This window comes from Protopterus annectens, chromosome 2.part0, assembly GCF_019279795.1.
Source record: "Protopterus annectens isolate FY-2018-M chromosome 2.part0, PAN1.0, whole genome shotgun sequence".
NCBI classification, from domain to species: Eukaryota; Metazoa; Chordata; order Ceratodontiformes; family Protopteridae; genus Protopterus; species Protopterus annectens.
Genome location: NC_056728.1, coordinates 198,975,100 through 198,998,151, shown reverse-complemented (window position 1 = coordinate 198,998,151; position 23,052 = coordinate 198,975,100). Strand labels below are relative to the sequence as shown.

The following is a 23,052-nucleotide window of genomic DNA, read 5'->3' as shown; positions in this document are numbered from 1 at the left end:
CAGTTGAAAGGCATATTCTGAATATCTTATAGAGTTTGGGACAGTACAGAGATTACTGAAAATAATTCTTGATCTGAAAATTGTATGTTTCAAAGCAGATGTGTTACTTTTTAGCTAGGGATTTGTGCTGAATGCAATATTTTTTGAAAAGCTACTTTTAAAACATTGAAGTTGCCTAATGCTATGATGTGTATAAATCTCTGCTGTTCTCTGACATGTTCAGGGCATAGATTAAAACTATTATTAGGAATAATTTGGTTGCATATAGGTATAAGCATAGGAAAGATGAGCCAATGTTCAAGACTGTACCTTTTGAAAATTAAATTAAGCAACAATCATATTTGGTCATAATACATTTCAGAAACTTGGTAGATAAAGATATTTCATAGTGTACAGATGTAGAGTAATTTGCAGTTAAGTAAGGAGACGGGGGTTGGAAGGTTCATGATAAATGTATACTGTTAATTAGGTGACATTGATGCCAGTACTCATTTTGTCTGGCAGGTATTACAGAGGAATAAAGCTCTGAGCTGACTATAAACTATTTCCGGTGCCCATGGTGCAGGGTTTGATTCCTTCCCTTTCATTTGCCTTCTGTGTAATTCTGAGCACATTTCTTAACCAGACAGTCCTCATGAGTTGTCTCTGAAAAGGGACAGTTATCCATTCAGTTACCTGGTCAACAGATAGGTAAAATAATTAAAATAAAAGTTTATAATGCTGCAATGATTCCATACTAGAAAATTCAAAGGAATGGAAAACTTTAAATATTCAGATAGACCTCAGGAATTGCAATTTTATTGCATTTCTAATAGATCATTTAGAGAAGACCTCTGTCTTGTCTATAATGTTTGAAAGTCTGTTCCTGGACTACATCACTGGGGTGGGTGGGGAATAACACAAAATTAGAGAACCTGCTACCAAAAAAATGTATAAGTAATATCAAAAGGTGTGACAGGTATATTTTAATCATGCAAGGCAATGTGAAGAGTTATAGTCTGACAGCCAGAGTCAGTAAAGCTTACACAATCAATTTGCACTATGTCCGTGTGCATGTTGTGGTGTGACACGCACATGGTCGCACACTGTTTTGGATTCAGTAAGCAGCTCTACATGGTGTGTAGAGATGCACAGAGCTGTGCAAACAAGGTCAACACCATGGCCTGGAAATGACAGCATAAGCAGCTGAATTGTATGCTTTCAACCAATCCAAGATGGAGGAGATATTCAACAAGCTGTAAAGCAACTGTGTAGACTCAGTGCTGGTTTTCCCTATGAATTCCAAAACCTATTGGAATATAACCACAGAAAATAGTCTACACATAAATAATGCTGTTGCTTTAATTCATGTGTATGTGCAACAAGAATAGAGTCAGTGCAGCTACTGCTATTAACAGACCAAGGCCAAGAAGCAGAAGAGTTTTCAGACCACAGGTAAATTGTCACAGTCATCTGTGAAAATTGTAGAGTGCTACACGGCTGGCAGAGATGTACTACAGGTGCTTTGTCATCCTCAACTCAGAGCCAAGGCAAACCGAGAGGAACCCGACAAAGATATGTGTAGCACTTGGAATTTTAGCTACGGTTACCTTTCAGAGACCAACAGGGGACATGCTCGGCGTGTCACAGGCATCAGCGTCCAGGATCCTCCATCAATTCCTGAATGCTATGCTACAACTTGCTAGTGCCCACATTTATTTTCCCTGAAATCTTGAGGAAAGGACCAGAAATTTGCAGGAGTTCTACCCTGTAGCACACTACCCTGAAGTACTGGGTGCCATAGATTGCACACATGTAGAAATTAGGGTACCACCTAGGGTACAGGGAAGGCTCTACATTAATTGAAAGGGCTGCCACTCTGTTAACTGACAAGTCATGTGTAATGCCAAGGGGACCATCTTGAATGTGTGTGCTGGCAACCAAGGCAGTTACCATGACTCACATGTCTGGCACACCTGCCAACTGTATCATAGGTTCGTACTAGGCTATCTGCCCTAAGGCATTTTTAAGCCTAGCCAGAGTGTATGTGGCTTACACCACCCCTTAGGATGAGAATACTACGCCCTTTTAGGGTTTAGTTTACTATGCCTCTGTCTAGTAGTGACACAGAGATGACCTCCGGGGTAAACCTACGATCTCCCATCCACTCGTCGAGATTTCTCTTTAATAGAGTCAGTGAGGGGCTCTGCCTAACATGGACTGGGATTCTGTTCCAGAGTGTAGGGAGCCTCTGGGTTATGAATCTGTCCCTCCAGCACGTCCTATTTATTTCTGTGTTGAGGTTTAAATCACTTGTTCTCGTGGCTCTGATGGATTTGGATTTTCTTAGGTGGAGCATGTCCATTAATTCAGGATTGGACATGGCCTTGTACGTCAGGCACAGATCACCTCTGAGTAGGCGGTATACGACTGAATAGAGCTGGAGTTTTTTCAGTCGGGCAGCATATGACATATGTTTAAGACCCTTTATCCTCTTGGTGAGGAACTTTTGGGGTCTTTCCAACTGCTGCAGGTGTCGGGTGAGATACATCCCAAATGGGGCATTGTACTCAATCATTGGCCTGATAAGAGAAGAGTACAGGGGCACAATGACCTCTCTTGATCTAGATGTGAAACCCTTCATGATAAGGTGGGCAATATAGAAGGTCTTCCTAACCACTTTGGCAATGTGAGTGTCAAATGAGAGGTTACTGTCAACCTGGGTCCCTAGGTCCCTGATTACCTCTTCCGTACTTAATGGATTACCGCCTATGTGGTAATTTGTCGGTACCTTGTTTTTCCCAAAGGGTATGACTATACATTTTTGGCGTTCAGCTTAGGGCCATGGCTCTGGCACCAATTATCCGTTTCTATGAGGCCTCTCTGAAGGATGTTTGTGTCCGCTGGAGTATCAATTATGGCGCCCAGTTTGCAGTCATCTGCGAACTTTGTCAGCCACAATCCTCCTATGTTTGCCTGCACCTCGGAAAAATAAATGCCGAACAAGAGGGGTCCCAGGACTGAGCCCTGTGGGACACCGCTTGTGACTGGCTTAGAGTCTGACATAGCTCCAGCAACTCTGACCCTGTGGGTTCTGTCCTTGTGCCAGTTTGCAACCCATCTTGTGACATATGGGTTTACATTTAAGCTGGTGAGTTTGTCTATGATACCCGAGTGGGGTATTGTGCCAAAGGCTTTTGCAAGGTCAAGGTAGGCTGTGTGAACTGCCTTACCCTCATCAATGGCCTTAGTGACTGTTTCAGAAAAGTCGACCAAGTTCAAAAGGCAGGATCTGCCCTTGACAAAGCCAAATTGGGTAGGATCCAATGTCTGTAGGTCCCCAATGTCTTTGTTTATGAGTTCCATAATGATCCTCTCCATAGCTTTGCAGACCAGGCTCGTCAAACTTATGGGGCGGTAATTTCCAGGGTCCGTAGAAGCACCGCCTTTGTGAAGTGGGACCACTGTTGCCGTACACCACTCTTTGGGTACGTATCCTGTAGTAAGGCTAAGATTAAACAGCAGCCTTATGTGTGGGTTTAGTTCCTCTTGGAGTTCATGTAGCACACAGCCCGGGACACCATCCGGTCCCATTGATGCTGTGTTTTTAGCTTTAGAGAGGGCGGCTCTCACCTGGGCATCTGAGATGTTAGGGAGGCTACACTCTGCTGGGATAGTTATTTCTCCTTTTGGGGAGGAGGGGGAGGAGAAATTTGCACTGGACTTGTCTGCCAGAATGTTGGCAATGTCAGTGGGTTCAGTGTATTTTGTGTCATTTTGGACTAACTCTGAGCATATCTGGGAGTTTCCACCCAGGTTTCTAACATAGCTAAAGAAGGCCTTGTGATTGTCTTTTGTGTCTTTTGCAATTTTTCTCTCAAAGTTGGCCTTGGATGATTTTATGAGTGATCGTAGTTTTTTGCTAGTACTGATCAGAGACGCCTTCCCTTTTAGGGATTTTGCTCTGTCATGTAGTAGCTTCCTCCTCCTGTTGTAAAGTTTGTTTATGGCTGGGGTCCACCAGACCGGGCGCCTGCCTTTGGGGAATGGGTCTTGGTTTTATTTGGGATTGCATGATCCATGCATTCTTGAAGGTGCCCATAGAAGGCATTTGCAAAGGATTCAGCAGTGTGTGTTGTGGTTTCCACTGGCCCAGGGGCCTTGAAGGATACCACTTCAGTCTTAAGAAGTGTGAAGTTTGCTTTTGAGAAGTTCTTCACTGTGGTCTTTGTGCAGGGGTGGCGGGATGTGGATTTCCAGTGAGATTAATTTATGGTCCGATCTTACCAAAGAGGGATATACTTCCGGTGTGGAGCATTTTGTCCCCATGTTTGTGATGATCAGGTCTAGTATATTGTCTCCTCTTGTGGGAATGGTGACTAGTTGTTCCATTGCATTTGAGTTTATGAATTCTAGGAACCTTTGGGCTAGGGTGTTGGGGCTTGAGTAATGTTCCCAGTCTATGTTTGGGTAGTTGAAGTCTCCCATAATGATGGTATTTGGAGAGACATTCATACTCTCCAGTGTCTTCAGGAAGGCTGTGTGGGGTTCCTGAGTTTGAGAGGGTGGTCTGTAGCATGCTACAAACTGTAAGGCAGTTTTGCCTATGGTTAGTTGCACATGGATAGTCTCTGATGCTTCGTGCGTTGCCACTAACCTGGAGGTGTGGGTATCTTTGATGAAAATGGATACTCCCCCTCCTTTTGTGGTTCGGTCCAAGTTTTGGGGCCAGAAAGCATGATATGAGGTAAAACCTGATAGTGCTGGGGTGCTCTCAGGAGCCTTGAACAAGGTTTCAGTCACTGCACAGACATCGATGTTCTCCATACTGAGGAGGGCTTCAGGGGCATGCATCTTGAGGTTTAGACTTCTGGCATTGAGCAGCATTACCCTTAGTTTTTTTCCACTTGTGTTTTCTAGGGAGGTAGGTTTGTCATTTGAGCCTTGCCTAAAAAAGGCACTATGGGGGTGGCAAGAGCCTTGGCCAATATCCGGAAGCCCAGGTGTGAGAGGTGCAAGCCATCCCTTGCGAAGCAGCGTGGCTTGTCAAGCATGTCATCCCAAGCAGACAGACATTGGATCCCCTTAGAATGACACCAGTAATTAAGCCAATTGTTAAAACTGATCATTTTGTCTTTGTACTGTGGCATCATTCTTGGTGAGGGTAAGATGCTGCTCAGGTTCAGGGTCATACCGGCCTGGGCTACATAATCAGAGAGCTCCTCTATGTCTCTTTTCATGTAGTCCAGGGAGGTACGTCTCAGGTCGTTCACACCAGCACGTACAATGACTGAGTCATATTTGTACTTGCTGTGGAGTGACCTGAGTGCTTGTGTTATGTGGTGGATTGTAGCTCCCGACAGGCAGCTTACTGTGACCTTTTCTTTGTTCAGTCTGGTGAGCGGGACGTCAGTGTGTCTGACTATGGAGTCACCTATTACAAGTGTGTCTGGCATGTTGTTTGGCCTTAAGGGCTGTGACTGTTTAACACACTGACTTTGTGAACTATGTGTTGCATGTGCTATGTCTTGAGGTGGTGGTTGCTTGGGTGTCTGCTTTGGAGGCCTCTGTTGTTTTGGTAGATTTTTAATCAGTGCCTCCAAGTATGTTTTTGTGTGTTTATGTGTTTGGTTTGCTGTTGTGATAGTTGAGACTGGGTTTGTGGTGTGCGTGGTTACCTTCTCCTCCTGACTGGTCTTGCCAGTACTGAATTGAGAGAGCTCAGCCTCCAGTTTGGCTATATAGTTGCATCTCTCGCATATATTTGTATTTGTTGGGAGGAGGAGAGGGTTGTCTGTGTACATGAGGCAATTGTAACATTGCCTCAAGATTCCCAGATTCACCAGCTGAACAGGAGAGGACACCAGCAACTGACCCTTCGACATGCTAGAAATAGTGAAAAAGATTGCTGTGCAACTGAGTCAGAAAGGACCTATAGGGAGATGTGTACTCAACAGAATTTAGGTGAATGAAGTACTTTCTTTTGTTTGAGTGCTTTACCTGTATAAAAATGCTTTAGGAGCAAGTGCTGAGCTTTTCAGATAGAGTATAGGCTGTTTAGATTGCAAGTAAAACAGTTCTAAGGGAAAAATTGAAGAGCAGACTTGGCAGAGCCAGAAAAAGTTTAACCTTGTTTAACCGGCGCTGCACTATGCGCACGACCGCGCAAAGCCGTGCAAATGCGGATTTTAAGCAGTGAACTACAAAAGAGCTAGGAATAGTCTCAAACAACCAATTACTACAGCTTCTTGTGCTGAGGTCACTTCTCCCAAGGACAGGTAGGCTGCTCAAGGCTCTCCACTCCCACTGGTGAGCAAAGAAACTTCCTTCTATCCAAGTAAGGTAATGGACAACACAGGAACTACACCACAGCCCAGAATACAGCAATGCCTGTATACTGGTCTAAACTAGTCGAGAAAGGCGGGAAAACAAGGATTATTTTTTTTGTTTTTTTGGTTTTTTTGTAGAAATACACAGAAAATGCAGAGACAGTGATAAATTAGTTACACAGGCTAGCACACTTTAGTGGGCAGCCTCCACAGTTAAATTAAACAAACAAACAAGCAAACTTTCGATTAAATTTGACTAAATGTAACTTTAAGTGCAGATTTTAAAATAAATGCAGTAATCAGTAAAAAAACAGTTCAGGCTAGTTCATAGTAAGCAGCAGAGTCTATTTTCAGTGAAAAAAAAGCAGAGATACTTAAATCCAGAAGGTAGTCGCTTTTTCAAGTTCCTTGCTGCTAGGACCACTCTGTAAACCCATGTGGAGCTTGTCTGAGCAGTATAGCCAGAAAAAAAAATGCCCAGAGGCGGATTTTAAGCAGTGAACTACAAAAGAGCTAGGAATGGTCCCAAACAACCAATTACTACAGCTTCTTGTGCTGAGGTCACTTCCCCCAAGGACAGGTAGGCTGCTCAAGGCTCCCCACTCCCACTGGTGAGCAAAGAAACTTCCTTCTATCCAAGTAAGGTAATGGACAACACAGGAACTACACCACAGCCCAGAATACAGCAATGCCTGTATACTGGTCTAAACTAGTCGAGAAAGGCGGGAAAACAAGGATTATTTTTTTGTTTTTTTTGTAGAAATATACAGAAAATGCAGCGACAGTGATAAATTAGTTAAACAGGCTAGCACACTTTAGTGGGCAGCCTCCACAGTTAAATTAAACAAACAAACAAGCAAACTTTCGATTAAATTTGACTAAATGTAACTTTAAGTGCAGATTTTAAAATAAATGCAGTAATCAGTAAAAAAACAGTTCAGGCTAGTTCAAAGTAAGCAGCAGAGGCTATTTTCAGTGAAAAAAAAGCAAAGATACTTAAATCCAGAAGGTAGTCGCTTTTTCGAGTTCCTTGCTGCTAGGACCACTCTGTAAACCCACGTGGAGCTTGTCTGAGCAGTATAGCCAGAAAAAAACACCCAGAGGCGGATTTTAAGCAGTGAACTATAAAAGAGCTAGGAATGGTCCCAAACAACCAATTACTACAGCTTCTTGTGCTGAGGTCACTTCCCCCAAGGACAGGTAGGCTGCTCAAGGCTCCCCACTCCCACTGGTGAGCAAAGAAACTTCCTTCTATCCAAGTAAGGTAATGGACAACACAGGAACTACACCACAGCCATACAGCAATGCCTGTATACTGGTCGAAACTAGTCGAGAAAGGCGGGAAAACAAGGATTATTTTTTTGTTTTTTGGGTTTTTTTTGTAGAAATACACAGAAAATGCAGAGACAGTGATAAATTAGTTACACAGGCTAGCACACTTTAGTGGGCAGCCTCCACAGTTAAATTAAACAAACAAACAAGCAAACTTTCGATTAAATTCGACTAAATGTAACTTTAAGTGCAGATTTTAAAATAAATGCAGTAATCAGTAAAAAAAACAGTTCAGGCTAGTTCAAAGTAAGCAGCAGAGGCTATTTTCAGTGAAAAAAAGCAAAGATACTTAAATCCAGAGGTAGTCGCTTTTTCGAGTTCCTTGCTGCTAGGACCACTCTGTAAACCCACGTGGGGCTTGTCTGGGCGGATATCCCACAGGGTCATTTACTGGGGGATGCAGGTTATGCATTGGAACTGTGGCTGATGACACCCATCAGAAATGCGCACACACCTGCTGAAGAATGCCATAATGAGGCACATGCTCATACCAGAAATATCAAGTGTATTTTTGGGCTGCTGAAGTCATGGTTCCAGTGCTTAGATACATCTGGAGGAACCCTGCAATACAATCGTTTGTTCCTGTACTGAAATATTCAAAATATTTACCATGCAACACGTCATCATCCTGAGAAAACAGCTACAGCAGGATCAACAAAGGGAAGGGGCACACATCCCACCACCGATGGAAAAGTCATGGTAAATGACTGCATGAATGACAGTGAACAGGTGGGCTATTTTTCTGCTACTTTTAAATAGCTTGAAACTAAACTCTCTAAATTTAAAAGGCTGCAGTGGCAACATTTGCATTTTCAAGCTGCTTTATTTCATAAAGTGGTGTCTCATGGCCTGCGAGTTTTGACTATACCTACGTATGGAGCAGTTTATCCTGAGCTGCTAAGAAGATGGCAGTCGCTGAATATTAACTTGAGTTTTGATTGTATGCACTTGTTACTTGAGTTCTGTAAGCCAGAAGAAGAGACTTTGTTAGCAGAGATTAAAGCTCTACAGAATGACCTGTTAATTAAGTTTACTTCAGATGTGTTTAAGAATCAATTAGATGAGCTTTATGATAATATTTCTGCTTATGAGCAAAGACTGCAGTTAGCTAAAAAGAAGAAATTACGGCATGACCTGCATGATTTTTCTAAAGACCATGCGTTTTCATGGCCTAAACCAAGGAGAATGCAGCAAGGATAGAATGTGATTCTAACAATAGCCAGAAGGGAAATGATACATTTGTTACAGAAACTGCTACTCATGATAAGATACATTTAAGTCAGAATGCTACTTATTCTGCAACATTGTTGCCTTCAGCAAATACAGCTTCTTTTAAGCCACAATCTGTGGGACCAAAAGAAAGGAGAGAGCTACAGATTAATGCTGTTTCTGTGGATAACCAAGGAGAATGCAGCAAGGATAGAATGCTACTTATGTGGAGTTCCAAGCTGAATCTAATAATGTTTTGAGAGCTACTGCCAGTACTTCTACAGCATGTGCTATTTCTCAGCCATCAGCATTTATGGGCCAGAGAAATTTTTCTCTAATGAATCCTCTGCCTTTCAGAGAGAGACAGAAGAGAGGCAGATCCAGGAGTCGCTCATTGAAGAGACCTTACCAGAGCCTAACCCAGAGCCAGGTAGATTTCAAGAGATGGAACATAGTAACTTAGTCTTTAATTTGTCATCTTGTGACTTAACCTCCGAACAAGTGAACATCTTGAATAAAGGTTTGTCATTTATTCCAGCCATGGAATACTATTATAGATTTGAAAATGTTCGCTAGAAATACTTCACTAAGACTGCTTTATCCTGAACAGGACAGGAATTATGTGCCAAGAGTTTAAGAAACGTAGTTCCTTCATACCTGATATACACCCTACATTGAATAGTTCAACTTTTTGTGAGAGTGAACTACGGCAGACTTTGTCCTATGATTTTAAATCTTCATATTATAACTTGACATATGATGAGAATTTAGCTCTTAAAGCTTTACGAAATCTGATTGGTATTGTTGTTTTAGATCGTATAGATCGTTAGACGTATGTATGCTGTGTTTAATGATGAATCCACCTATTTAAAGATATATAAGTACCAAGTTAAGGGCTTAATGAGAAAAGTAGAATTTTATATTTATGATCTTTTAATGACAGCCCTTATTAATAAGAAATTATATCATTATTATCTGGATGAACATCTTTTGGTCACCCTTATATACGGGCTTCCAAAAATACATAAAGCTGTACATAACCCCCCATGCGACCTATATTACTTGCAAAAAGTTGGTGTGGCGATGGGGATGGCTTGTGCTAATTCCTATACAAATGCCGTCCTTGTCCAGTGGGAGTTTGTGTTTGTACACAACAACAATTTATATTTGGACAGCTTAGTTTTTTACAGACGTTTTGTTGACAAGATATTTATTTTATAAAAAGGTACTACAGATAGTTTTGATGAGTTTTTAGAATATTTGCACAGCATGACCTCCTATTTGGAATTTAGGTGTGCTTGTTCTTTTTCTTATATTGATTTCCTAGATGTCATTATTAATAAGGATGGACAAGGTTTTGAAAGTAAGATATTAAGGAAACCATGCAAAAGGAATAATATATTGCATAAGTCGAGTATGCATTCAAGACATGTCCCTAGGAATATTGTTAAGAGACAGTTGTTGAGAGAAATGTGTTTACATAGTAATGATATATTAGCTGAACAAGCTGCTGCTGAAGGTGAAAAACGGCTACTTTCTAGAGGCTATTTTATGCTTGACGTCAAGAGGATGAGTGAGTTTGTGCTGTCAATTAGAGATACTGTTGCTAAACCTTATTTCGGTGCACATGATATCAGTTCAGATTTTGGTCCTGCTAGACAATGTCAGGATAACTTACGATTAGTTTTTACTTATTCTAGTGGTATAACAGACACCTGTAACATTATTAAGAAATATTGGCCGGTGTTGCTAGCCAATGAAGAGATTAGTCAGATAGTAGGTCCTAGAGTGAAGTTTGCATTCAGGAGTAACACATCTCTTAAGTGCCAGTTATGCTATAAGAATTGTAAAACTCATAGAAATGTTACTTCAGAATGTATAGGTACTTTTCCATGTAGAGGCTGTTCAACTTGTACATACGTATAGACTACCCAGGGCCAGCCTTAGCTGAAATGGTACCCTAGGCGAAGTACTTCTCTGGTGCCCCCTTAAGCCCCACCCACACCATACTCAAGGAACACACCTATTTGAGCCATGCCCACAGATGGGTCACTCCCACAAAAGCCACTCCTGTTCTTCCAATGTTTAAATGCATGAAAAATGATACTGTAACAGACACCTTGTAGTGTAGTTAAGGCTGCAATTGAAGGCTGAATTCTCCTTAATAAACCTGCTTGATCTGTTGCTAGTGTAGAGATTTTATCTACAGTCATGAGACAGTATTAACTGTTTTTTGCAAGGTGCATTGATATTTACGTTACCATTTGGTCTAGTGTAGCATCAACTCTGCAGTGTGCATGACTGCCTACATTAACACATTACTATATACCCTGACGTGCTTCATGCTCTTCACAGGTCAACCATCAAGTCCACATACTTCAAAGATAGCTACACATTGTGATCTGGTGGTGCTGCAGCTGTATGCTGACCCAGAGGCCAAAAAGGAAAACTGTTACTACTACAGTGACTGCTGTCTTGAACTTTGCATACAAGTATCTAACCAACAGCAAGCGAATTTCTCAGAATTGTACTGGCAATGTTTCTTATCCATCATGGGTAACAGATGGATGTGGTACCTTGAAACTCAGCCAACAGTTTTACAGAATAGCAGTGTATTGTTAGGTCCACTCGAGTAATTTGAAGACATATTTAAGACAAGACAGACATTGTGATATTGTCAAATGATTTTATTCCATTACTGTGTCAAGTACATTTCTATATGCGATGTTGTCAAATGATTTTATTCCATTACTGTGTCAAGTACATTTCTATATGTAATGTTGGACAGTAAAATATTGCACTTGTACAAACTGTCAGGTCTGGTTGACCAGTTTGGTAACTTTAGGTTTCAGTTGGCACAATTAATGCTAAAGACATTGAAATATTGTCAGACTATTTCATTGTTGGCTACTAGACATTTAGTTGATATTGCCAGAATTTATTTCATTGCTGGCTACTAGACATTCATTTAGTTGATACAGTTCATACTCAAGACATTCTAATATTGTCAGATGATTTTATTCCATTGCTGCCCATTAGATGTACATTTATACATGCAATGTTTGACAGTGAAATGTTTAACTTGTGTAATCTGTCAGGTGCAATTGAATTGTTGCACTTCATGTGAAAGACATGGAAGATTGCCATTTAAGTATTCCTTTGCTGGCTATTAGATGTACATTACTGTCTGCAGTATTCGATAAAGTGTTTCACTTGTACAAACTGTCTGGTCTACTTGACTATTTGAAAACATTAGGTTTCAGTTGGCACAGTTAATGCTAAAGACATTGAAACATTGTCAAATTGTATTTCATTGCTGGCTACTAGACATTTCTATATGCAATGTTTGACAGTTAAATGTTCAACTTGCACAACTGTCAAGGTCCACTGGAGTAATTTCAAGACATTTAGTTGATACAGTTCATGCTTAAGACATTCTAATATTGTCAGATGATTTTATTCCATTGCTGCCCATTAGATGTACATTTCTATATGCAGTGCTCACCAGTAAAAAGTGTTGAACTGGTACAAACTCTCAGTTCCACTTAAGTTGAAGACATTAGATTTCAGTTGGCGTACTTCATCTTAGACATCCAAATTAGTCACATTTTATCCACTGCTAGACATGCATTTCTATATGCAATACTTTACAATAAATGTTTAACTTGTACAAACTGTTCGGTCTGTTTGACTAATTTTGAAAACATTAGGTTTCAAACATCGATACTAAAATCCTGACTTATGTTTTAGCTAATAGACTGAAGAAAATAACAAACTCAATCATTTCCAATGAACAAACTGGCTTTTAAACTTCTAGGCAAGCTAGTGACAACACACTAATACTTCATACATTAATCTCCTATGCCAGTCAAAGGAATTTAAATATGTATCCACTTATTATTGATGCACAAAAGGCCTTTGATAGAGTTAACATAAAATTTCTATTTAACATTTTACCCCACTTTGATATACCCCAAGAATTCATCCTAACATTACAAATATTATTTAATAACCCCTATACAACTTTATATATAAATAAAATGTTTTCTAAAAGAATACAAATTAGAAATGGTACCCGACAAGGCTGTCCTCTATCCCCCCTATTATTTAATCTATATCTAGAACCTTTATTTCTGCATATTAAACAAAATGTATACCATAATGCCCCAGTAATTTACGGTACCAAGATCTCTATGGCAGCTTTTGCAGATGACCTGAATATATATTGTACAACACCTGTTTCTGATACCAAAAAATTATTATCTGCTGTTGAAGACTTTGCATTAATATCAAACTGTAAAATAAACCTTAAAAAAAACAATATATTTCCCTTAAAGACCCCAAAACCCTTTTCACTTCTACCTTTGGTAGGACAAGTAAAATCTGAAAAAAAGATTAAATATTTAGGTATTACATTTTCCACAGACAACAGGGATTTCTATCTTAATAATGTTAAACTAAACTGGGAACACATTTTATCTGATCTAAGGAGATGGAATAACCTGAAATTACCACCACTAGCAAAGGTCTCAATTATTAAAATGAATGTCTTGCCTAGACTATTATATATCTTTAGATCTACTCAAGTCCTAATTCCCAAGAAGTTCTTTAAACAAATTTGCACCGAATTTGCTAAATTTATTTGGGAACCAAGGAAGACTATCATATGATTATTTGATGACCCCAAAAAATAGAGGTGGTTTAGATTTACCCGACTTTGAAAAATATTACTTAATCATAAATGCCAATAGAATGTTAAGGATAGCTAATTATGATACACAAAATAATAAATGGTCCCCAAACTGGATAAGACTGAGTTACAAACATGCTGATAATCTGAATATAAATCCCAAATCATTACCTTTCCTAAACAGAGATATTATTAAATCATATGCTCTAATGGAGCACATTAAAATCTATATAACATTATTACAAAATCTCTTCAGATCATTAAATCTCTTTCAATACATGATGATTTTACAACCCCTCCATAGAAACCCTAACCTGAGAATTAATAATCAACTTATAGACCTTAAAAGCTTCCCACTTATAATTAACTTAACCCTACAAGATATATACCTATATTTGAATTATTCTGCTCATGATCTAAGACAGCAAAAACAAAATAAACGTACTGATGCCAAAGTCCGCCTGACAAGGAATAAAGACTGCAAACAAAAGAAAGGCAGGACACTGCTGTATGAATACTTTAATCCACCAAAAAGATTCACAGGTTAGCGCTTTCGGGATAAACCCTTCTTCAGACAATATGAAAATCATTACAAAACAGTTATATGCATTGTGGCTAAAACAACCAGTTTAAAAGAACCAATCAGTTAAAAGCATTTAGAAAGCTATTAGTAAAAAACACGCCTCTTCTGCAATGCCGGTTTTAAAGGGACCAGGTCATTTAAGCCTGGTTCCCTATGTGCTTGTAATTCTATAATCCACCTTGCTTCTAAAAACTCTGTTCTTGCTTTAACATCACCCCCTCGTATATTCGTGATCACATTAGCTATCACTCTAAATTTAAAAGAATGTGTAGGGAAAGACTCAACATGTTTATATAGCGCATTATGTATATCTTTATTCCTTATGGCACAAATGTGCTGTAATATCCTGACTTTAAACATTTTATTAGTCAAGCCAACATAAAATGAAGTACATGCTAAACATTCTGCTATATAAACTATGTTTTCTGTCCTACAATTCTACCTTTAAATTCAAATATTTTACCACTATTAGGATGTTGGAATATGGTATTATTCTTATTAATATAGGAACATGCTTTACAATTGCCACATATTGTGGTGCCTATATTCATGGGAGGATATTTAATATTATGGGCATTATCCTCAGTGCATAATAGATCTTTTAGAGTTTTATTTCTCCTATAGCCAATGCACGGTCTAGAGCCCACTAGCTCACTCAACCTCTTGTCACTCCTCAAAATGTTCCAATTCCTTTCAAGTATATTATAGATATCCCTACTATTGCTGTTGTAAGTAAAGTAGAGTCTAGATTTACTAGAAGTATCATGGTGACCAACATCTATTGGCGTATCTCTTCATTGCATCTCAACCAAGGTTTGTACCTATCCTTTCTCTTACACTTTCCATTACATATCGCTCTTTCAACAATGCTCTTGTTATAGCCCTTGTTGACAAAATTTGTTGTTAACCCAGAAATTTCTTTTTGAAAATTAATCCTCAGTGCAGAGTCTGGATGTCCTGCACACTTGCCCTGTATAATATTAGGAAACAAGAACCGAGGATGCATGCTGCTAAAATCTAGCAGACTGTTTTTCCAGCATTCTTTTCTATGTAATCCTGAGGAAAAGCCCTTGTTGGTCATGTATAAATCAACATCCAAAAAACTGATGTTGTACTGGGAATGAATCATTGTAAATTTTAGAAAGGTGGTTGTAGAATGCAAATAATCTAAAAATGATTCCAATGTGACTATGTCCCCCCTCCATAAAATAAAAATATCATCCACAAAACGGGAGTATATGACAATGTGCTTATTCCATCTTGAATTGGCTATTACAAAACTTCTTTCCCAAAGAAAGAACCAGATTTGCATAGGTATTGGCACAGGGGTGCCCATGGCAATCCTGTGCCTGCCTATACATCTGGTCACCACTTAAGAAAACATTATTTTCCAATACTAACAACAACAAAGTTGTCACTAAATGTATCTTAGCGGTCATTCACCCATCTCTTGCATTAACCTCTCAATGGCTTTCACCCCATAGTCATTATTAATCACTGTGAACAAGCTTTCTATGTCCAATGTAACCAACAATAACTCTGTAATGGGATACTTCCCATCAACTTCTTTCAATAACTGTAGGAAACATTTGGTGTCCTTCAATACATTTGGTAACTTTTCCAACAGTGGCTTCAAAGTGCATTCTAACCATATGGAAGCATTTTCAGTTACCCACCCCCTCCCTGAAACAATGGGTCTAACAGGTCGGTCCTCCAGGGATTTATGAACTTTGGGTAAGGCTTTTAACAATGGTGTAACGGGTTTACTAGTTTTAAAAATTCAAACAGCTCATCATTGATTTTCTGTTGCCCATGTAAGTCATGCAAACACCAATTCACTTTTTCAACAATCATTTTAACAGTCAATGGATTAATTTTCACATATACTTGATCATTCAAAAGCATCTGCTGCAGTTTATTTTTATAAAAGTGCTATCTAACACAACGACTGCCCCTTGTCTGCATTCTTAATAACCAAATCATGGTTTTGTATTAACCCTTGTAAAGCCTGTTGTTGTGCAAATGTCAAATTAAAATACTTTTTGTGTCCATTAGCTCTAAAGTATTCCTCTAAATCCCTTTCACAGCTATCAATAAACATGTGCATGGCAGGTGAAAATTGTACAAAACAACTAGGTCGTCAGAGTTGCATATTAGTAACCACTGCATTGTCATTGTTATATAAACATTTCAAAGCTAAATTCCTACAAAAGAGCATGATATCCATTACTGTCTCATTGAATACCCCTGCTCTACCTGGCACAAATGTCAGTCCTTTACTCAGTACACTATGTTCTTCTTCAGTCAGCGTGTGATGATAGATTATATACAATATTATCAACAGAATCATAAGTCAAAAGGCAGTCCTTCTCCTTTGTCCTGTTCAATGATCTCTTCCACGCCCCTTCCTTACGGAGCTGGAAGATGGTGTAAAAAATGCCTACCTGGTGTTTCTTTGGGACGAGCTCCCTTGGATGTATCATCCTTCTCAAATACAATATCATTGTTGGCCAATGTTGTTTGACCATGCTCTAAATCGAGGACCTCTTTGTCCCCTATATTCTCTCTGTCCGATATATTCACTACTGGTAACACCGAAAGTCGGCCTCAGTCAGGCGACAAGGTTCAGCAGATGCTGTATCAGATAAAACTGTAGCTGTTGTTACTACAGGTAAGTTAATAGAACTGTTATTGTTCGTATTTCCACACGGCTGATCCACCGTTGTCTTCTCTGTACTGTAACCCTGCTGGGTAATCGTCGTCTCTGATTGACGCCATCAATACGCTGTTGGCCAAAATGGTTGTGAAATGTTCCCAGTGGAGAAATCGGAGTGGTCTCTCTTTAGTTTATTAATTTTTTGTGCACGCAATTTCTCATTAGCTTCATTGAACATGGATTCAAGTTCAATTAAGCGTCGGTTGTGTGCAACACTTGTATAGTCTTTATCCAAGACTGATTGTATTTCTTGTATCTCTTTTCGTAGTCGTTCTGTTTCAGGTGAAAAAAAGTTCTTAATCAATTTTGTCAACAAGGGCTATAACAAGAGCATTGTTGAAAGAGCGATATGTAATGGAAAGTGTAAGAGAAAGGATAGGTACAAACCTTGGTTGAGATGCAATGAAGAGATGACGCCAATAGATGTTGGTCACCATGATACTTCTAGTAAATCTAGACTCTACTTTACTTACAACAGCAATAGTAGGGATATCTATAATATACTTGAAAGGAATTGGAACATTTTGAGGAGTGACAAGAGGTTGAGTGAGCTAGTGGGCTCTAGACCGTGCATTGGCTATAGGAGAAATAAAAATCTAAAAGATCTATTATGCACTGAGGATAATGCCCATAATATTAAATATCCTCCCATGAATATAGGCACCACAATATGTGGCAATTGTAAAGCATGTTCCTATATTAATAAGAATAATACCATATTCCAACATCCTAATAGTGGTAAAATATTTGAATTTAAAGGTAGAGCGAATTGTAGGTCAGAAAACATAGTTTATATAGCAGAATGTTTAGCATGTACTTCATTTTATGTTGGCTTGACTAATAAAATGTTTAAAGTCAGGATATTACAGCACATTTGTGCCATAAGGAATAAAGATATACATAATGCGCTATATAAACATGTTGAGTCTTTACATTCTTTTAAATTTAGAGTGATAGCTAATGTGATCACGTGATGTTAAAGCAAGAACAGAGTTTTTAGAAGCAAGGTGGATTATAGAATTACAAGCACATAGGGAACCAGGCTTAAATGACCTGGTCCCTTTAAAACCGGCATTGCAGAAGAGGCGTGTTTTTTACTAATAGCTTTCTAAATGCTTTTAACTGATTGGTTCTTTTAAACTGGTTGTTTTAGCCACAATGCATATAACTGTTTTGTAATGATTTTCATATTGTCTGAAGAAGGGTTTATCCCGAAAGCGCTAACCTGTGAATCTTTTTGGTGGATTAAAGTATTCATACAGCAGTGTCCTGCCTTTCTTTTGTTTGCATGATCTAAGACAGGAAATGAATCTCCCCAAATCATATTTAGTGATTTTGAGGCAGATTAAAGAATTATCCACAAGCTACTTTAAAGACTTAACTATTAATAAAGAGGATTTAACGAAATGTACCTCAATATGGCAAGCCCTATTACAAAGTACTGAATATATAACATCCACATATAAAATGATAAAAGACTTCAAATATCAAGACCACCTTCTCTTATCAAAGTATTGGAAAGAAAAACTACCATTGATTGAAGAAAGTAAAATAATAAACACAACTAATTTCATCTTCCTACAAAAGTTAACATTTACCCAAGTCATGATATTCAATAATGCCTACTATACACGTCTTAGCCTGTATAAATTTAACCCCAAAAATTCTCCTAACTGCCCATATTGTAAAGATGAAACTGCTGACCTCTTGTTCTGGAGCTGTAAATGTATATATAAACTTTGGAATTCCTTAAAACATCAACTACAAAAGATGAGGTATCAAAATTCAATGCTTTCTTGGGAATTTATGATATTGCATATCCCTCCAAATAATCTATCTAGATCCCAGATGATCATACTTATGAATATTTTCCTGTTAATGAAACTCTACATAGCTACTAATTGGCTGTACCCATCTCAAACTTCATGGGACAACTTTAAGATCTTAGCGATAAAACATATATTATCAATAATCAGTATCAATAATCCCAGCAAACATCTAAATAATCTGAAGATTTGGGAGCAAATTTTCAATATTATATTGGTTTAATTCACTGAATCTAGGAAACTCCCTAGTTATATATAGTATAAAACCCAACCCTATTAGGAACCATAGTATTACAAGATACTATCTCTGCAGAGAAGAATCTTTATATGTACTTTATGCTAAATATGGAAGCATTCATGTAAATAATGTATATATGTTGTAACAATGTTGTTAGAAGACTTGTTTGGAACCAGTGTATTTCTCTGTCAAATGTTTGTATGACTAAGGTGAAAAATAATAAAGAAGTATTATTGAAAAAAAAAAGAAAACATTAGGTTTCAGTTGGCACAGTTCAATTTAAAGACATTGAAATAGTCAGATTTTATTTCATTGCTGGCTACTAGACACATTTCTATATGCAATATCTGACAGTTAAATATTTAACTTGCCAAACTGTCAGGTCCACCTGAGTAATGTCAAGACACATTCATTTAGCTGGTTCAGTTCATGCTTCAAAACAGACATTGTAATATTGTCAGATTGCATTCCACTGCTGCCATTAGATGTAGATTTCTATATGCGAAGTTTCACAATGAAATGTTACAAAACTGTCATGTCTACTTGAGTCATTTAAAAAACGGTAGGTTTCAGTTGGCACAGTTTATGTTAAAGATACTGTATCATTGTCAGATAATTGATTAAAGACTGGCAATGACCCTATTGCCATTATGCAAGTACACCTTCATTACACATAGGTTCAGACATAAGTGTCATTTCCACACAAAATGTTTCTCTCTCCAAGAAAAAAAATTACAACACCTCATATCATTTGGTTGGGGGGGGGTGCTTATTAAACCACAGCCTTGGATACACAGTTCAACACATAGTATCCACAGTTGAAGATAAGAAGCAAGGTATGAACCATCCAGAAGGTAACAAAAAACTAAAAATAAAAGCAATTACCAAGTACCTTGTTCTGTTCAAAAATAGTGAGCTGTGAGTAGCAGATATCTAATGTGGTCCAAATTCTAAACTTATGTAATACACCACCTTTTCTCCCAAAGTCAACCCTTTTTAGGAGGAACGCAGTGAAAACTTGAGTCAAAATCAGGGAGATGGTGTCAACCTTCCATATCAACACTTCCATTTAAAATGTGGGGAAATGGCAAAATATGGAACACTTTCATAGCTTAATTACAACTTCAACTAAGAAGATCACAGGGTAGTTAAATGTGATATTTTTTACTTTTAGAATTGTTTGATGGATTAATCAGATTCATTTTTATTTCCCAGTTAAAAACATTGACAATACTGAATTCGTGAAAGGAGGAATGTGAAGTTTTTAAGAACATCAAATGAGAAATGCTCTTGGTAATTAATTACACTTGGGAGGTATGACTGCAAAAGAACATTACACAAAACTATCGATCATTCACGAAAAAGACTCATTTACAAACTGCAACTTTTAAAGCAAAAACAGTACTCCAAGTCAACATTCCGTATTTGCACACCTCTCCCCAAACCATCACTGCACAAGCTGATCTGCTGTCTTTCACACTACAACTAAATAAAGTGGTTTACCACGGTGGTCCGAGCTACAATGAAGGCTGTCTTCCTAAAAAATACACCATTGCACCAACACCACATCCAGAAGTTCAAAAAATAATTCCGAAGATGTCACAAAACATATTTATTAACAAATGGATTTAGCACTTTCATCTCCAGGACACACACTAAATGCCTTTTATACATTTTCCAAAACAATAAGATAATTGATAATTGATCAAGTAATAGGATAATTGTACAGTTCAATCGTGCTATGAATTTTATAGTTATTTTATTTTACTTATTCATGTATATTTGCATATATTGATGCATACATACATATATTTATATAGATCATGATTTTGGTGACATGCAGTTTTTTATATGTTTTTATATGTATTTGTATTTGATTGATACATACAAGCAGTTTTCAAATGACCATATAATGATTTATTTGTACATATGTATATACATATATACACACACAATATGTGTATATATATTTTTTGATGGACATACACACACATATATATATATATATATATATATATATATATATATATATATAATACACACACAAATTCACATGGGTTGTGAATGTAAAACGATACATGGTTTTTAAAAGTTTTTTTAAGTTTTTTAAGAGTTTAAGAATGTATTGAGTTGAATACTTTTGTTCATATCATGAAAGATAGCCAGTTCACTTCATTTTAGCACATCACCGTGGTATTTGTATGTTTTACTTTTCTTTAGTTCCTAGTTTCTTTTTTCGGTAGTCCGGTTTCGAGGAGTCTCCGTTTTCTATTTTGGAATTTCTGAATTGTTTCAACACCTACCTTGTGTTTTTTTCAAACATGGACAGCAGTAGCTTATTGGCAGAACTCATTAAAGTGATCCAAAATTACTCGCAAACGGATTACTCGCCAGTGCCAACTTCGGGAGAAGACATTCCGTGCGCTCAGAGCAGTCCGTCCGTTAGGGAGGAAGCGGAAGCGATACCAGATATTGGGGCAGGCCTACGTACTATGAACAGGAGAACCATACTGAAGGAGCCAGAATTGCGACCTAACCGCCGGGAGGTTCGTACAGGGGTTTCTAACCAAAGAAACCAAACTACAACAGACAAAGTTGGTTCTAATGATTTTGTTCACACATACCAGGACATCGACTTTGATAGTTGGTTAAATTCAACCTTTACCAACAACGATAAACGTCAGGAAGACAACAGAAGCGATGGCCTAGGCTACAAAGAGAAATGCAAGGCTTTAAAAACTCTTTTAACCAGGTACAAGCCTTTATCCTTAGAAAATTGGTATTTCAACAAATGTCTGCATGACAAAATTGTACCAAAAGGGTTGAGAATAAACAAATTTCCCAATAATATAAATGGCATTACTGATACTGAGTTCTTTAAAAGTATCTGTGACATTTTCAATGACTGCGGACTGGCTATACTGAGGGTGTCAATTAAACACAATGAAAAAAGAATGGAAATGGACAAAAAGGACATTGACAAACTTTATAAAGAAATTAATGATGATTTATTGTTTTCTGTACAAGAATATAAAAACATTTATTTTAGATCTTTGCATGATGTGGATTATGTTATTACATGTAGTTACAATAGGAAATTATCTAAATTTGAAAGGGACATAAATGAATATAGATTAGGTCTGGCTTATAGTTGTGATAAGAAATTTACTAATAAAACCTATAGGGGTTATGAGAAACAGAACTATGATTTAGATTTACAATTTCAGGATAATCATAGGAATAGTAATAGGAATTTTAACAGAGAACATGATGAGAATTTGTATGAACATGAGTATGATTTATGTGATGATGGTTTCAACAATAATGAAGGGACCCCTTTAGGGGGCGTGGGACCGAGGAGGTCCAACAGGCTGAGAAATCAGTTACAACAACCATCTTATGCCCAAGTTACAGGGGCCAACAACTACAACCCCCACAGCAGAACAAATTACAGATAGAACAGCTTATGTTAGGTGAATTTGGGGATGTCACACCTACATATAAACTTGTATCTATGTATGTACACAATGATTTTTTTATTTTCAACTATACAGATTTGAAAATAGATGATGTGCACTTCAAGTTATTCACCAAAGGATTTACTTTTGTACCTGTTACTAAGCCCAGTATAGACAATATCCTGTTGGATATAAGACTTTTCACTAGGAAGCTCAACTTGTTACAGATGTTTGGAAAGGACAAGTCACACTATATGAGTAATAATCTAAGTAGACATAGTGTTTACAATCCTCCCCTCCATCAAGATATTCAGAATTTTGAAAATATACTTAACAATAGAATTAGAAGGGAATTTAAACAGAATGTGAACACGAATGTCAGTAACTTAACGGATGAAGAGAAGAAACTTTTACATGAGCTTAGTGAAAACAACAATATCCGGGTTATGAAACCGGACAAAGGTGGTGGCGTTGTCCTTATGGATAGTTGGGACTATGAGAACAGAATGTTAGAGATATTAAATAATGACAAGTGTTATAGTTCAGTTTCTAAAAATGAAATTAATATTTCATATCACAAAATAGATTACATTATAGAGGACAATTTATCTCAAGGGCTCATAGACATTGAGCTATGGAAGTTTTTGAAAGTCAGCAAACCAGTCATCCCCACGATCTTTGGTATACCAAAG

General features: G+C 37.8%; 1 protein-coding gene across 4 annotated transcripts in view; it reads left to right on the top strand.

The window, feature by feature from the left end:
* The window catches only part of BIN1 (bridging integrator 1), a 2,421,789-nt gene that overhangs the window by 1,401,693 nt on the left and 997,044 nt on the right, over window positions 1-23,052 (top strand). The gene's annotated exons all lie outside the window — the stretch shown is intronic.